The sequence below is a fragment of the Thunnus maccoyii genome, chromosome 1 (genome assembly GCF_910596095.1).
Source record: "Thunnus maccoyii chromosome 1, fThuMac1.1, whole genome shotgun sequence".
NCBI classification, from domain to species: domain Eukaryota; kingdom Metazoa; phylum Chordata; class Actinopteri; order Scombriformes; family Scombridae; genus Thunnus; species Thunnus maccoyii.
Window position 1 is genome coordinate 30,575,583 of NC_056533.1, and position 17,562 is coordinate 30,593,144.

Consider the following 17,562-nt stretch of genomic DNA (forward strand, 5'->3'; position numbering starts at 1 on the left):
GATTGACAGAAAATTAATTAACTAAATGCAAAACATTTGCTAGTGTCAGCTTCTTAAGTGTGAATGTGAGGATTTGTTGCCTTTCTGTATCGCTGTAAAATAAATTTCTTTGGGTTATGGGCAGCTGATCAGACAAAACAAGCTATATGAAAATGCCACTTTGGGCTCTGGAAAATTCTGATGGGCATTTAGCACTATTTCCTGGCAATTACTAAAGAAAAAACAATCACCGAAATAATGAAAATTATTGTTACTTGAAGCTCTACTTAAATGATTTTACTGTAAGCTGGTCATATGCAGCCATAAACATGTCTCACCCTCATCTCATTCAAACCCAGATCGACTGGTCTGAAGCTATGTCTGTATGAGCAGCATAATGGCAGCTTGTTAAAGAATTAATGTAGAACAGAAGAGCAGCAGAGAGTGGCCTGAGGGACGGTTAGAGGAGAGGGAGAGAGGAGACTCGACTGCTTTGAGCTCTCTTTACAAGGATGCTCATTCATTGGTCACTGGCGTATGGCACAGAGAGGATGTCTGTCTGTGTGTGTTTGTGTCTTTCTTATCTCACGAGGGTTTGCACCAGAAAGAACGCATGCGTGGTCGCAGACACACACAAAAAAATAGCAACTCAGAGAAGAAATTACTATGAATCCATCAACGCAGATCACGAGACTGATGAATTATGAGTGTGAGTCCCTGCAGGATTACACAATATCAGGCCTTCTTAACTTCTTAACAATTTTTCATACAAATGTTTTATGCAATGTTGAATTCATATAAATTCTCCCTTAACACCTTATAAACACAACTGAACAGCACACCAATGTTCTTATAATCACCTAATTGAAAAGGTCACCTTACCTTACCGGTGTCCTTACAGTGACACTACAGCGTTGCTGTGGCCTTCTCAGATTGCAAACATCCACCCTCCTTTCTACACGAGCCGCCAGGATCTCTTCTATTCCTTCCCTTCCTTTCAAATCTAAGCAGGCGGCCTGTGTCTGCTCTACCTCCTTCTCTCTCATGTTTTTCTCCCCCCTCCCCTTTAAACTCGCTCTTCCCACCCTCTTCTCCTCCTACTGGTACTGATAGCTGGAGGGACAGCACTCCCCCCCCTCTTCCTCCACTACCCTGCTCTCCCATCCTGCCACTCAGTCAACCCTCACTCTCCCTCTTTCTCTCTCTCTCTCTCTCTCTCTCTCTCTGTCTCCTTGTCCTTGTTTGTCTCTACCACAGTTCACGCTCCAGCCAGGGCAGAGCAGACATCACAGCCTTCGAGTAGTAGCCATTCACCATCCTCCCTCTCCCACCTACTGCTTGTTTGGAATTACAAGGGCTTTGTGGCTCCCAGCACCACCAGCAGTTTTCAGTCCCTCCATCCTCCTCTTTTTTAATCTTTTATCTCTCCCCTCCTTAGTCTAATCCTTCATTCCACTGCTATGAAACCTACCCAATTACTGTAAAGGCATGTGTACCCCAGAAGGAACGTCTCAAACTATCAACCTTGCTGGGAACTGCAGCAGTGCCGAAAGCAAAATGATAGCATTTAAGAATAGTAAAATGCCATACAGACTGTCAGGATGTTGCTTTTTGAAAACATAAAAATGTATAAACAGGGAACATACAAAATAGCAGGGACACCTTCCCAGTCTTCATCTGTATGATTTTATACATTCACTGCATGTACTACATGTTATTCAGAAATTCACTGCCTTGTCTGCATGTCAGTTTTTTCTCCTTTTTTTTTGGTAGGTAAAGGTTTTACATTTTCAAGTGTCCTGAGATAACTTTTGTTATGATTTGGCGCTATATAATTAAAATTGAATTGAATTTAACATTTTGCATTGGTACAGACATTCATGGCGCCCTGAGGATGAACCCTACTGACCTTTCATCTAGCATCACCAGCAGGTAAAGATTTTCACTAAACCTCTAAACATCTAGATAGATTAACACAAGATTTTGTACAGACATTCATGTATCCTAATGACTTTGGAGATCCCCTGACTCTGGTTTTTAGTGAAATGTCTGAACAACTATTGGATAGATTGCCATGACAAACAAGAACTATGCACAATGGTGGTTTTATAGTTTAGAATGATGCATGACTTAAGTTGGATTTATGCTCACTGAGATCTTTGACAAACATATTACACTCATTATGTTATCATGGTCTGAAATGTGTCAACAAGGTGCAAGTAACCCTTGAAATAGCTTAAAATCAATTCGAGCATGAGTGTCTGTTCCTACTTAATTAAATGACTCCGTAAAAACAACTATTACATTTTATAAACAAACACTTGTCAGGAATATGTGAATTTCCTTCCACTGACAAAATAGTGTCAGAGATCCAGTAAATCCTAAATATGTCTCTTGCATTCAAATGCATGTTTAAAGATATAATGGAGTTAGAAATAACTATGTGAATGATTTCAGCTCCTAAATCACTGCCTCTTCTTCCCCCTCCCCATTGATCCTGAGGTGTTTGTTCACTACAAAGAGCTGCTGCAACGGCCCCTGGTCAGGTCGATATAGTAAGGCAGGTGCTAGTAAAAACTGCATCCCCTGATGATTGTCTACTGTGTGTTTGAAATGTGTTTGGGCCCCTGCAGGTTCACTCTTAGCCTCTTGGCTTGGTATGTATGTGTACAGTGTGTTTGTCTTTTGTCTTCACTATGAGTTGTACATGTGTGTCTGTTTCCATGCCTGCATCAATGTCTGACCATGTGTTGTCTGTTTGCACTAGTATACATTTACTGTAGTGTTCATGGCTGTAAGGCAGACCACTCCAGAGAGCAGAGCGTGTTTATTGAGTTTTTTAAATCTTGCCTCAAGACACTGCTGCTCTGTGCACACTCAATCTTTCTCTTTCCTGCTCCCTCTCTGAGTTTTAACCCTCTTTCTCAATTAAAAGACAATCACCAAAATATAAAACTAGCTGTCAAACTGCAACAAACCACAGAACAGAAACAACATTTGGCTCTATATTCTTCCATTGCCTCAGCTGCAGTCAAAATTCCACTCTCTCCTCAAACTATTCACAGTGAATGGTAGCATACAGACTCATTCTGAGCCATTCAAACACCATCAAATCAAATCAATGGGTTAAATCATTCCAGTCAAGATTTTCTCAATGTTGGAGCCAACCGAGGAAGCTGGACCATCTGAGCTAACATTCAGTTGGTACACAAAGGAATCCACAGGATGAGTGCATGTCTTGTCACTCAGACATAGACACGCTACCATGTCACATTCTGCCTTTTCCTCTTCTCCCTTGGCAGTGACACTGTATAGTCATTTATGATGACTTCCCATCTCGGCAAGGAGTAAATATCACAAAACGGAGATATCCTGTTGGCTCTTTTTGACCAAATTTTCTTTCAGCATGAAGTGAGTTCTCTATTTCTAACTCACACAGGAAGTGTCACAGCTTGGCTTAAAATGCTGGAATATTTTCTATTATGCTATGGCAATTGCCTGATGGGACAACTGTGGTTACAAAAAGCCTTTGTGCACTCTGAAGTTGTGACTATAAGAGCAAAGTATTTGTGTTTTACTAGTTATCAGCTGAGAGTTACAGTGTTTCCCCCATATTCATTCTGCAGTGGGGCAGTGTTGCTGCAAAATTATGAGCGCCACTGCTAAAATTTCACACAATCATTAATATCAATGGGCTACTAAAGATTTTCACTTGTACACTGTGCGAGCATGATAACACCCTACCCGTTACCATGGAATTGTTTTGAATCATCCTCCCTCTCCTCATTCTTCAAAGGACATCTACATTAAAGGTACTGTTATAAGAGTAGCATAGCTCCACTAAGTAATAGGGCAGTGCATGATGTGTGTACGTCGCGTGTGTGTGGTTGAGTGAGTGGCAGAAAAGTGACGTTGAATGCGTGCAGAGCAGAAAGGAAAAGGTTAGCGGTAAGTTGTCGATATGGCAGTAAATGTACAGTACAGGCTACAGTGACAGTTAATAAATGCTGCAGCTTCTCAAGACCAAGAAAAGTTTTGTCTGCTGTTTCCCCAATGACTGGAAAAGTGAAGGGGGTTAGCCCTTAAGTTACCAACAATGCGTTAGCCTAACCTGACCAGGCTTAATTATGGTGGACTGACAAGGAACAGAGAAATACCTGGCTGCTGAGTCTCTTAGCCCTACCCCAACCCCCCCAGCACTTTCCATTGGATATTCCAAATTAGGTCTTATTCCAAATGTAGCATTTCCTGATTAAGATGTGGGACGTGCTGTTATTATTCAGGTTTTAGGAGCAGTCTTTGGACATGTATACAGTGTATTCAGAATATGAGTCTCAATTAGGGTTTTTACCGCAGTTTTCGACACACTGCCTGTTTACGGTCAGCTCTGTGCGTTGTAAACAAACAAACCATCCAACAGTTTGCAAGGCTGGACTATAAGATATAACTGCATGAAAACCTGCAAATGAAATTAATTGGCACCTCATTAGAAAGTGCATTTACATTAGACAGTAGACAGATCAACACATAAAAGGGCAACATCAGCACCCAAACAATAGGCACACTTGCAAACCAAGTCCTACTTAAAATAATCAGCTAAAACTGATGCATAATGCTTAACACTCAGTCAGGTGAAACAACAGCCATGCATGCAATGTTTGCTTAAAGCAGTACATACACAGAAAATCAAATGAGAGGCACAGCCAGCACTGCAGGTTATGGCAGCCTCTAACAAGTGGCAAATAGAATAAAAAAATAACAGAATGGAATAGATTTTTAACACACCTGCTCCTGCAGCCAAAAGTGAATCAGTCCATCTGGATTCTTGTCGAATTTTCCAGATGGCCAGTTCAGGAATGCTGGAAAGGTAATCTTTTATTTGAGCCTGCATTAATTTCTATAAGTTGAAAAGCGAGGTCACAGGAGCTCTTGGGACTCACTGAGTACCAATCATCTGGCCCATTGGTGTCTATAATATTATTTCTGGGATATTTCAAATAATTCAGAATAAACACAAACACTTTAAGAAGGATCAACTGTAATAAACCACATTTTAGCAAACAGGAGATTTGGACGAAAGGATAAAATTTTCCTATTGGTAACGTCACTGCTTCAACCAGCAATAACTGAAATATTTAACCGGCAGGTGGAGGGTGGGGGTGGTGCTACGTGAACACATGTCACATCTGCAAAAATACAGTATACCTCAGATTACAAAACCTTTAAACTGGACATATATGCACATGATTTCTCTTAAAAAGCCATAGTGGAGCACTGCAGGTAGAGCTGTTTTATGCAGACTGTCAGTGAATTAAACCTCAATATTGCTGACAGTGCATAAATTGTGCTTTTAGAGGTTAATTATTTGAAAGTGTGAGTGTTGATGAGAATATAAAGGGACTTAATTTGGTGGTGAACCATCTGAAAAAGGCTGTAGATTCAATAGGCAATGTATTCACCCAATCGCTTAACCCTAGTATGCAGTGACAAGACCTTGAAACTCATTGAATCAAACTTTGTTTATACCATGCTAAAACTATATTTTAAGTGGACAAAAGTATATTAAATATGACTGTCTATGTGGGACAGATAGAAGCCAGGTGAAAAAGTAGCCAGTGATGTATGAGTTTTGGAGTGTGTACTCACATCATGACAGAGTTTTATTTGGTGATAATGACAGCAGATGCAGAAGCTCAGCTAATGGCAGCTCTTAGGCCTTAAACCAGCCCCATTAAGTAGTGGTAATGGTGCAAAGAGCACACTACCCAAGGACAGGAAACACAGAAACCAAGCTGAAGGGCACTTATCAGCGAAGCAGTACATGAAGGAGTGGGTGTCCCGGAATCCATCCATTGCCTCCAAGGGTAAAAGGAGTTTGATGACAGGAGTGTTATCATCCGGGTGATATAATTACATTATATATATATAAATATATATATATATACACTCACAATGTCTTTTTCTTCATCCATCCCTCTAATTAATAAAATATTTTACATTAAAACACAAATCAGAGATACATTTTTCCTGTTCTACGTGTAAGGTCAGTTATTCAAAAACAATAAGAAACATCTAAATTAATAATCTACCCTGTGCTTGCTTCTCCTTTTCCCCAAGGAGTTTCTGCCACATGCTTTTTGGAGCATAATGATGCGAACTCAGGCTCACACCCCAAATGAAAGAGGGGGGTTGCCGACAAGGTGAAGGAAATATCCCGAGGAGAGACGAAGAAACAAGAGAGGCTGTGACAAAAGGAAAATAGAGATAAAGGGCGGCGGAAACTGGCTAAAAGAGAGAATAAAGGACTGAAGGTGAAAGAGGAGACAAGATAAGAAGAGAAAATAGAAGAAGAAAGGGCAGTGGCAGGCCGACAAAGAATGATGAAATATTTAAGAGATCAACAAAAAAAGAAGACAGAGAGGAGGAGCGGCGGACTCTCTTCCCAGACGGAGATTGACTCCCCTCTGTCAGACCACCTGCCTGTTCAGTGGGACACTCATACTGAGCCATCTAAAGCTGTCTGGAGATGAATATTGACAGTGAGTGTATTATTCCCTCTGATCAAAGTGATTAACATAATAGAATCGACAAAGCCTTTAAGCGTTATCTTTTTATTGACAATATCCTGACAGTGGTGATATTATCAATTCAGTCAATTGACTGTCAAGGTCATTTACTGCATCCTCATACCTGCAGATAAGTAAATACAAAGTTAAAGGGGAAAAAGGTAAAAATGTTACTATGCTTTATCATGAGAATTTGGCTTTATTACATGACAAATGCTGCTGTAATAATTTGATGCTGCAATTTGTATAGAGACACCTCTAATACACAGTTTGAATACTGTAGTGGACAGTTATAGGGCATCTGTTTGAGCAAAACGAATGAATAAAGTTAATTGAAACTGTATTTTAGGAGAAAAGCTGCTAAACATTTACAGAGGCGACAACTCAAAAAGTTGATTTATATCATGGTACACAAATCTCATCTGCTCTGAAATGAAATCCCTCTGGCGGTGATTCAAATTGAGAAAGCCAAATGGCACGGAGCCCAAGAATAAGGAGCAGGAGATGAAGGAGCACTTTCATCAGATTATTGAAATTCATCACTGAAATAAGACCAGAGAAACAGCTCTGTGAAGAAAAAAATAATCATTTACTGATGAGAAGTTGACTTGCTGGATCTCAGCTCATTGGCTTTTTTTCCTGTTATTCCTATTGTCTTACTGTCAACAAATAGAACGTGCAGAGCCGAACCAACAATGAATTGATCCTACTTACAAGTATTGTGTCCGTATCCAAGTCTGATATATCTTATTCCTCTGTGCCGTAGACTTGTTGTCCAAACACCATTAAAAGCACATCAATGAGCCACAAAGTTGTACTGAGTGGCATGCTCCTTCACCACAACAATTATGGTCACACAGTTTGCTTGGAAATGGCTCCAAAGACTAATAACAATGATCATGCTCTCAGTCTCTGCAGAGTTGATCTGTGTAAGGCAGAGGCCATTGCACATGTGCAAGACTGCAGTTCCATTTACAGTGTTTCTATCTTCTTATGCTACATATCACAGCCTCTTGACTTTGTACTACATTGTACATTGTGATGAACTTTAGTACAAAGTTAAGATGTTGTGATATGTAGCACAACAAGCTAGCAAAGCACAGTAAAAGGAATGTAACACGGCACTCCTCACCAGAGACTGAAAAAGTGACTACTATTATTAGTCTTTATATAAACCTGATACATCAGGCTTTGGATACACACACAATACTTGTAAGAAGGATCAATAATTCATTGCTGGTTTAGCTCTGCACATGATAAAAAAAAATCGGCAGCCATATCTGACAACGAGACTGGCATTAAAATCATCTCTTGTGAGTCAAGTACAAATAGCAGCTCTGTCTGAAATCATGTTAATGCTTTAGATAACAATATGTTAAGAAACTATAGGCGGCTGAGATATTTTTCCCACTCATCTGATATGACAGATCGGTACTGGCAACAATACTCATCTTTTCAGGGAGGTTGGGAATTGGCCATGACATGACCGATCCATATTAATTACAGTGTCTTTGTCTATGTCATTACAAAATTCAGTTTATCACTTACAGGTGGGGCAGCAACTCAGCTGTTAGTGCCACAACAATCTCTGGCCTCATGTTACTTTACATAAAAATGATTGAGGTATGCAGATCTCAACTTTAGGAACGTATTGGATCGATGCCCTAAGGTATCAGAGTCAGTATTAGTAGAGAAAAAGTTGGAAGGGCGCATGTCCCTACTTTTTTCTGGAGGATATTTCAAGTGTGTTGGGGTGTTGCCAGTGTCTTTGCGCTGCTTGTGGAAGAACTATAAGTACCAATGAAGCATTTTTACAGTGTGGGATAAAAACGAATAGTTTTTCCATTGCACATAAAGATACATCATCTTTTGATGACAGATGCTTTTGGCACCTGTTTTCTTTATCAGTTATTAGGTAAGATACAGTAGTTTTAAAATTTAAGCCATAGAGCCTTAAGTATCTCAAGTTAATCAATGCTAAATACTCTGTGGTAAAGAGTTGCATCATTGTCAGTGTCAAGTTGACTGATAAATATATAAACACATTTTAAAAAGAAAGCCTAACAAAGGGCTACAACATGGTATGATCGGAAAGACTGGCCAGCCACCAGTTTTTTCTTCTCCATTAAAGCCATAAGTGATTTACTGGTTCAAAATATTTTAAAATCCTCTAATCTTTTCTCATACATAGTGCATATTTATTGCAGTTTTTCACAAGTCTGGAAAAAGCTACTTGTCCATCCAAATTGGATGAGACACAAAGCTTTGAAGTTAAGAACCACAGAGACTCAGCATGCCAGGCAATCCTGCTTGACTGTGTCATCGACCAGACGCACTCAACAACCTTTTGGTATCTCTGCCTCATCAATCTACCATTGTCTGTCTTGCTCTCTCTTTTCTCTCCTTTTCTTGTCCTCTCACTATCTTGTTCTCTCACTCTGTCCCTCTTTGCAAGATTAGAGAGACGGAGAGCGTGAAAAAGCAAAGCTAGACAGAGAACGTAGCCAAGCCAAGTGTCAGACCATCTGCCTGGCCAAGGACTTCTCCATTCCATACTGTGACCGTCTGAACCTTGGCAAGAACGACTTGTGCTGCTAAAATACTGATCTTCCTATCATTCATCTGATACTACTTCAGAGAAAGACATGTTAGAATAAGATAATTAACCCCCAAAAGAATAGAACAGATTTTAAGATCTATGATGTAGTCATTTGATTAATAATAAATGAGTGCAGATACCGATACTGTATACAATATAGGGCAACTTTGCACATACATTGAATATATACAGAGAGAAACAGTTACTTGCCGCCTCAGGTTGCATTAAATATGAATGCAACTTTAGGAATAACACAAAATAAAGGAGCATTTGTAAGAATAAGAGTCTAAAGCCTTGCTCGTGGTCCCACGAGTGTTTTTTTACAGCACACAATAAGAAAGCGTTGGAGAACCAAACAATAAACTGATAAATTTCTATTGTTAGAGCCTTTGTCTTGAGAATTACACCACAGGAAAGGCCACAAATGGGTTTATCTCTATGGGACCATAAATGTGATCAACATGGTAATCACCTGTTAAACTAGGAAATGAAGTTAGTGTCCGAAATGGAAAAGATTCATCCTCTGGGGATCATCAATATGCTTTGCAAACGTTTGTGGCCAACGTGCTTAATAAGTTTTTATATTTTTTACATCTAATAAATACACAACTACACAAAAAGTCAGGTAGTGACCAAGAACTAAAGAAATTATTGTTGGGAAACCTTGAATTTTCATTGCAAATTTCTTGCCAAATGGTCCAGTACTTGTTGAGATATCTTACTCTGGACCAAAGTGTTGGACAGACCAACAGTTTACGACAGCATGTGCAGACGCCGGATATGAGTGTTCAACTGCTATTATAGAGCTATTTGTCTGATACAGTTACCCAGGGCAATGAGATAACTAACGCTGTTGTAAAGGAAACCTCATACACATGACTGTCATATTAGAGCACCAGGTCAGTTATCTGTAATCTCTTTATGGTTACTCACAATGTTTATGGTCACATTGAAGGTGGGATCACAGAGTAAGTACAAGTTGTACAATTAAAGAGAGAAGACCATAGATACAGCTTCTGCATGATACTATTACGAGGGGCAAATAGGCTAAAAAAAAAATCTCTTTGAAGTGGATCTTGAACACAACTGAAAAATATACATGTCACAGTCTATTATCATAGGCTAGATACACAAAATAGTCCAATCTGTGAGAGAGACAGACGGATTGTAGCGATTCTGGCACCTTTGCCAGCTTTAAAGTGGGGGCAGGGAAACTCCAGATGTTCCTGTTTATTCGGAGCAGGGGCCGTGAGGGAAGACTCCTAATGGGTTTTTCTACTGAGGTAAGCAGGTTGAACCACAACAGCAGTGAAGCCCTACAGTATGGTTGCTTCTTCAAGAAAGACATGGTCAGAAATAAAGCTAGTGAAGAATAAGATTGTGTGCTGTTAAACATGTGACAGGTGAAATGAAGATGAGATAGTGCTCTTCATCTCTCTGTCCGAGACTTTCTAACTGTTTCTCACACACATACTCCTGGGCATGCACACTGGTTAAAACTACCTTATCAGCCTTTGCACATCTGGGAGCATTTCTCCACTATATTGTCTTCCTCAGCTTTCTGTTTCAATAAAGAAAAAAAAAAGACATGCCAACTGTGCACTTTCTTTAAAAAATGCAGAAGCAGGAGGTAGTAATTGCCTTTGCATCCATGTGTGAGCTTGTTAAACCATATTTGAAATGACGGTATTCCCATATGTGGCTGAAGGTTAATGTGTTGTGAATTTGACCTATTTCAAATGGAGCCCCTCTGTTGATGAGATCACACAGAGAAAACTAACCACACAGCTATAATTCTAATGCTGCCTTCATTCATTCAACATCAGTGTGTCTCCATATGTTTATTATACTTTTTCCATTGTTGAAAAGGCTGATTGGAAAGTCGACAGTGCATACAGCTCACACTGTAGGAAAGTGCTTGGCCAGCTGGTAATATGTTAGATATCTATTATATGGGCACTCATGCACATATTTCCTGTCTGTTGCATTGATCTGTTTATTTCCAGCCTGTCAATTGGACTTCCATATTACAGTAGGACTATGTGTCCCAGTTAAAAGCCAGTGGTAAAACACAGACCTCATTTCACTATCCTCTGTGGAGACAAATATTTAATTTTGGCTGTTATTCCATAAGGGATTCTTTATTGGCACTATCTGCTCCCAGCTGGATCTGCTAACTTTGCGAGTCATACTCAAGCTTACTATTATCTGCACTGTCTTTGTTTCTGATACTGAAGTTATGAGGTTATCAGTGATGATATAGTCAATGCTGATCTGTATACTGCCTTGTTGATTCAAGATTCAAGATTAATTTATTATTATTGTTTTACAACACAAGGTTGTATAACAAAGTGTAGCTTGTAGTCCCTTTATGCTACTCACAAAAACAGAAATTATTTAAATGGATTAATAAATGATAACTCATAAAAATAAAACTCTTTTTTATATTGGAGTGCGGAGGATGAATTGAGGAGTCTCACAGCCTGAGGAAAGAAGCTGCTCTGTAGTCTGGTGGTACGACAGTGGATACTTTTGTATCTCTTGCCAGACGGCAGCAGGATGAACAGGCTGTAGCTGGGGTGGGTATTGTCTTTTAGTATCCTTTGGGCTCTGCGCAGGCACCTCACCTCACCGATATCACTGATGTTCCGTAGATGGGCGGTTTTAATCACCTGCTGCAGAGCCTTCCTGTCTTGGACCGTGCACATAACATGCCAATTTGTGAAGTTTCCAGTCAGGCTTTCTATTGTCCCCTCAACTTGTCAAATCTTCCTTTAAATTAAGAATATTTCCCAGTTGTGTTCAAAATGTTCAAAACTACATTTTCAATCACTAACTTCCTCCCAGCGAGCCTTCTAGAGAGCCTTTGACACAAGTACGAACTTGGGCATACATCAGCCCTGGAGTTTGAATGTAAAGATACAAAGTTAATTTCAATAGAATAGCTTTTAATTATCAAGACCACTCTTTTATATCTTCTCACCATAAAAAATCATGGGATGAATTCAATTGCTAAGCTTCTTTTTAACTTGGACACGATTGGTAGGGATACCAAACCACTGAAAGGTTAAATTTACATTGAGGAAGGTAATGTTCATATCAGTCCATCAATGCAGGGATCAAATACATGACTGACACATCACTCCTATCTATGGGATAAAAAGCAAACATGGAAGATTCAAGTTACTTAGTGAAGTTAATTGCTCATTATACAGCACAGACTACAATCAATCACAGATTACACATGGCCAGCCTTCTGGGAAATTCCAAATTTGTTCAGCAATCTGGTGGCCCTGTCACTGGTGCTGAGTATCTGTATGTGGATATCCTGCAATGACAAACTTCAGTTGCCAGGATTACAGTATAACTCACAGCATTATTCAGGCAAACAAGGTAAGTTACGTTTTACACATTAGACAACACATCCTCATAAAAAAACAGTATAAGTCTAAAATTCAGGCCAACAAAAACATTTACACCATCTAGCAGCCATAGTAATGCACTCCGGCTTTCCAAAACCGTTACAAATCACTGTTGAAAAATTATTATGTCTTAGGGTGTGACAACACTGTGGTTAAGCTCTGCTTAGGTTTAGGCAAAAAAACACTTGGTTAGGGTTAGCGCGTTAGTTACATAACCTTCGTCAGCAACAGTAAACACAGTCACAGTTTGTTTTTTTTTAATTCTCCTGCGGCAAAGTCCACTATCTATCTAGCCATCAACCCAACCTGCCTCCTCCTAGCAAGGCAAAATCATCTTATCAAGTCACCTTATATTGACGTCATCTGAACTGCATCACTCCCCCGGGTCATAATTACTACGGCTGCTCATTTTTCCAGCTGAATTTTAGACCTATACTGTCCTTTTTATTGTGAGGAAGGGCTGCATTACATGAAAAATAACCACATTAACAACTGAACATTTGCCAAAGAGTGAGTGGAGAGGAGGGGTTGTGTTTTCCTCACCTACCAGTATGTATTTTCACCTAATCAAAATGACAAAAATTAAGCTACTGTAGTTAATTAGTCTTACAAAAGCATGGTAGCTGGAAAACTTGCTATGTCTGTTGGTTGTTTTGTTTCAACGATGTTGCTATGTCTCTATGGTTTCACTTGATTAAAGACACAGTGGCTTTCAGAAGGCATGAAGTTACTAATCAAGGGATGCCAACTTCACTCAGCAAACTTATTGTTTTCCTCTGGAGTAGCAGAGAATTGTGGCTGGGGGCAGTGGGGGTGGCAGTTCAGAAACATTTGCTGGCTTAAAAAGATAGATGTTAAAGCTTCTCATCCTATCTTTCCATGAAAAAAGGACCTGCAGCATGCCTTCCTTTGCTGCTACCCTCAGCACGTTTCCCCTCCAAGCTTTTTTCCCCCTGACTATGTTGTGGAATGATGTCATTTAGCCTTCATTACCCTAAGCTCAGGAGTTCCCATCCTTCATTGTCATTTCCAGGCTTCACCTTCAACATGGTCTTCACCTTGTGTGACAGACAAGAAAAATACAGAGACTTAAAGGAAATTGTAGTCGACACTGAAACACCTGGCTAGCAATTTGTTTAAGACCTGAGCTACATAGTTTATTCAAATGAAAATTAAGTGGAGTGTTAAGTGTAAGATGTTCAAAGTTGAAGTGTTCACTTTTACATCACCTGTCCAATATTTAATCACTGATGTGAGACAACTCCTAAGACAATAATATCTGTCTATTCTGCTTTTTTTTTTTTTTTTTTAACTTTCTTTACCAATCAAGCCAAAACTATGACCAGAAAACTGAAAATAACTCAGGACAGAGTGTCCATTCTTAGTGGGATTGGCAGTACTAACAACTCTTTTACATAAAAGAGACTCATTTTCTTTACCATCAATAAAACTAATGTTTAATGATGCTTTTTAAATTTATCACATTTTTCTTATTTAACCATGATTACAGCCTTTTCTGGACTTTTATCTAATCCTTAACCCAATAAACAATAAAGGGGAAAGCAATGAGACAGACCGTAGAAGACACTCCACACTTAAAATTATACAATTTTTTAGCTTTGTTTACATCTGAGCTAAAGCTTCAACAGGTCTTTGCATGTTGCATTTTTTCTATGTTTACTAACTATTTACTATATCAACCATTTTTAACACAACAACTCCTTATTGACCAGACTGTGGTAGTATGTATTCTAATATTCAATCATTTCTAACAACTCTTTTGTTGTACTGTTCCTTTTTAGACAGATAGATACCCACTTTGTTACCATAGTGACAGCAATGGAAATCCAGACAGCTGAAATTAATGTTAAAATCTTCAAAAACAAGGACCAACTAATATTTATATTGACCTTTCCTCAGTCATGATTAAAAAAAATCTGGCAAAAGCAACAGTTTCGTGAAATTAATTCCAGTATAAATCAAACCCACTGATGTAGTGTCCTGTTGCTGTCTAAAGGAGGAAATTAAGATTTTTAAGACAAATATTGAGCAATTTTTGAATTTTACACTTTAAGTAATATGCCAGCATGTAGAATTTTGCTTTGAGTTTACTAACACATATCATTTTCTGATCCCGTCTTTTTGTTTTTTCATTTTTTCCCCAATTCTGAGCAGCCATTTCCCAATGCCCTGTTGTTGTTGGTACTAACCACTTCTGTTGGCCCGAGGAAGGTGTAGATATCCATATTCTTCTTTTGATGAGCATGGGGCCTCTTTTCACCTGCCGGCTAGGATCTTTACCAGAAGGGCGTAATGTGCTAATGCTATCCCCCCTAGATCCCACCCACGTTCATACAAGCGCCCTGACTAACCGCTAGGAGTCACTAGTGCAGCGAGAAGCTCTTTTAGCAGCTTCTTCATGAACACTGATAACTGTGTTTGTTCAAGACTCAAGTCTGAAGCGTTGCTGAATTGAACCGGGTCTCTGCAGCGGCAGATGCTTTCCCCCGTGCCACCTGGTGCCTGATCTCGTCAGTCGTCAATTAACCTCATTTATAAGAGGCTTTGCTTTGACCAAACTCATTTAACAAACTGCTGACACACCAGGCTACATCTGTGGTTTGAAGCCGACACTTTCACCATATACTGTAGATTTTCTACATAAGAGGCTTATGTATTTGTGGTTCATGTGATCTTCTCATGAGCTGTCAGTTTGTCCACAACTGTGCACCACCATGACTAACAATCTGTAAATCAAATCTCTTACTTTTTGTGTATCTCATTTTAGCAATGTTGAACAGACTGTAGCATGGATAGTAACATATGTTGAATATAAAGTAGAAGAGGGAATAGACCAAGACATGAGGTAAAACAGAAGGCACATGAGAAAAGGAAATGACAAAGAAATGGAGAATGAAACGGAGAAGAATTCAAGTATTTTGTGCTGCAGAGAGACTAATATCTATATTTACACTGCTATCAATGCCCATAGGCGAAATACAGAGCTGAATTTGACCCTGGTGAACTCCAATGCGGATGTCTGTGTGTGTGTGTGCGTGTGTATGAGAGAGAGAGAGAGAGAGTGTGGGTGGTAGTATCATCTACCGTGGATATGTTCTCACTCATTGCCCCACTCCCCACTCATTGCTCTCTTATCTCCACTCAACTCTCTGGTGCTGGTGTATGTAGCTCAGCCTATAATGCACACAAAGATAAACCCATCATCTGTATATTAAAACGTGTTATGCATCATGTTTGAAACAGCCCTTCAGTGGAATAAGACATCACAGTACATCATACGTGATCACCCTTCCGCATGGGAAAAATAAACATATCACAAAACATTAGGCAATTACACCGATGATAGGACGTACAGCAAATGCGAGTTGACATTCAACAAATGAACACACAGCACAGTATACAGCACTGCTATTGTCAGCCTCATGCCTGGGAATGTGATGTGGGATAAAATTACGTAAGTAGATTCCATGACACTTATGAAGCCTCCCAACCAGGCAGCTGCTGTTTCAGTGAGAGAAAGGACCACCCTGATTTGCACAGCAGTGGCAGTGCAACGGCCTACATAGTTGACACGTACTGACCACTGCAGCTTCACCCGTGCTACCATAGTGATACTTTCAAAAACAAGCCAACGAGGTCAACGACTAGAATATGGCTGGACCATGTATGAAACGCTAGAGGGTTTTTCATTTGTATGTCGCCTAGTTACCATCAGACATGGATATCGCCAGCATTTTTAGGATTTTTTGTTTTTATATAAGTTTAAGTTTATTTATTTGTAAAGCATTTTCATAGTTGTAACTCAAGGTGCTGTACAAATAAGAAAAACTTTAAAAATACTTAAAATTAATTTCACCAGATTTTGGGTGTAGACTCTATGGTGCTGTTGTAACCCACAAAAATAGTTTTGATGCAGTAACTATCAAGTTAATCATTAATACTGAATGTAAATGACTCCAATACAGTGTGTTGTTATATCTATATCTTTAATTTTATTTACTATGAACACAGAAGTGCATAGATCTTCTCTTATCGTAAATGTCGCACGACACAAACAGGCGTTATTTGGATAAACTGACCACATATTGTGAATCTAAATGGTTACTATCTCGCCCGAAACAATATTAAAACTTGATAAAGTGACATATTAATAGTCCTACAGCACCCTGTTTTGTGCACATGTGGAACGTGACTGTGTCCACGGACCTTCCGCGGGTTGGTGTTCTCGGTGTCGGAGCCTCTGTGTAAGACACTTCGGTCTGTAAATGTGTCTTAACAACTTATTTCAGGGCTGCACTCACTCACAGTCTTGCAGTCAGTGAGTGAGTCAGTCAGTCAGTGAAGGACAGACATTTGGGGTTATAGGGCTGGTCCCGTGGTGGACCAGCCAAAAATAACAGTTCATTTTAAGTCCAATTTTAACTACAAGCTAAAAGGGGATGTATTCTGCACATTTCCAGGTCTAGATTTATATTCTGGGGCTCTACAGGGATATCTTTGCATGATTTACAATAAAAAAAACTCCTCATTTGTCTTATACTGGCCCTTTACACAGCCCCTCAGCTCAGCCTCTGTCTGAAACAGGCTGTTTTAGCTATTGACTCTTTAAGGCCGCCCTTCCTGATGAGCCCACTCTGTTCTGATTGGCCAGGTGCGGAGGCTACGTAAATAAACAATAGTAGTCGGGATTTCACTTCTTTTTCTTGTTCTTTACTCAAAATACATCTGTACACGAGCTGAAATCCATTCCGAAATATGCATTTGAACAACACGAACATAAAAAGCATATGTTCCCTTTAAAAGAAACACTCTGGACTGTTAATGTCAAGTACTAAGTCAATTTCAATTCCTTTGTGACTATTAAAAGAACATATTTTTCTAGGAAAGGATAGTTTTGGTTCATTCCAACTTGGATCTTACTTTAATAGTTCTGGCCATCATTCCTATCTATTGTGATAACACTGTATTCACCAAA

The 17,562-nt window shown here is 39.4% G+C and overlaps 1 protein-coding gene across 5 annotated transcripts in view; it reads right to left on the reverse strand.

The window, feature by feature from the left end:
• Nucleotides 1–17,562, reverse strand: part of coro2ba (coronin, actin binding protein, 2Ba) — a 50,404-nt gene that overhangs the window by 18,999 nt on the left and 13,843 nt on the right. Inside the window, exon 1 of one of the 5 annotated variants that reach the window (XM_042422399.1) lies at nt 862–1,010. The exons of the other annotated variants lie outside the window; for them this stretch is intronic. The gene's annotated coding sequence lies outside the window, so the exon portion shown is untranslated. Of the gene's footprint in view, nt 1–861; nt 1,011–17,562 lie in introns of those variants that run through there. 5 annotated transcript variants of the gene reach the window in all.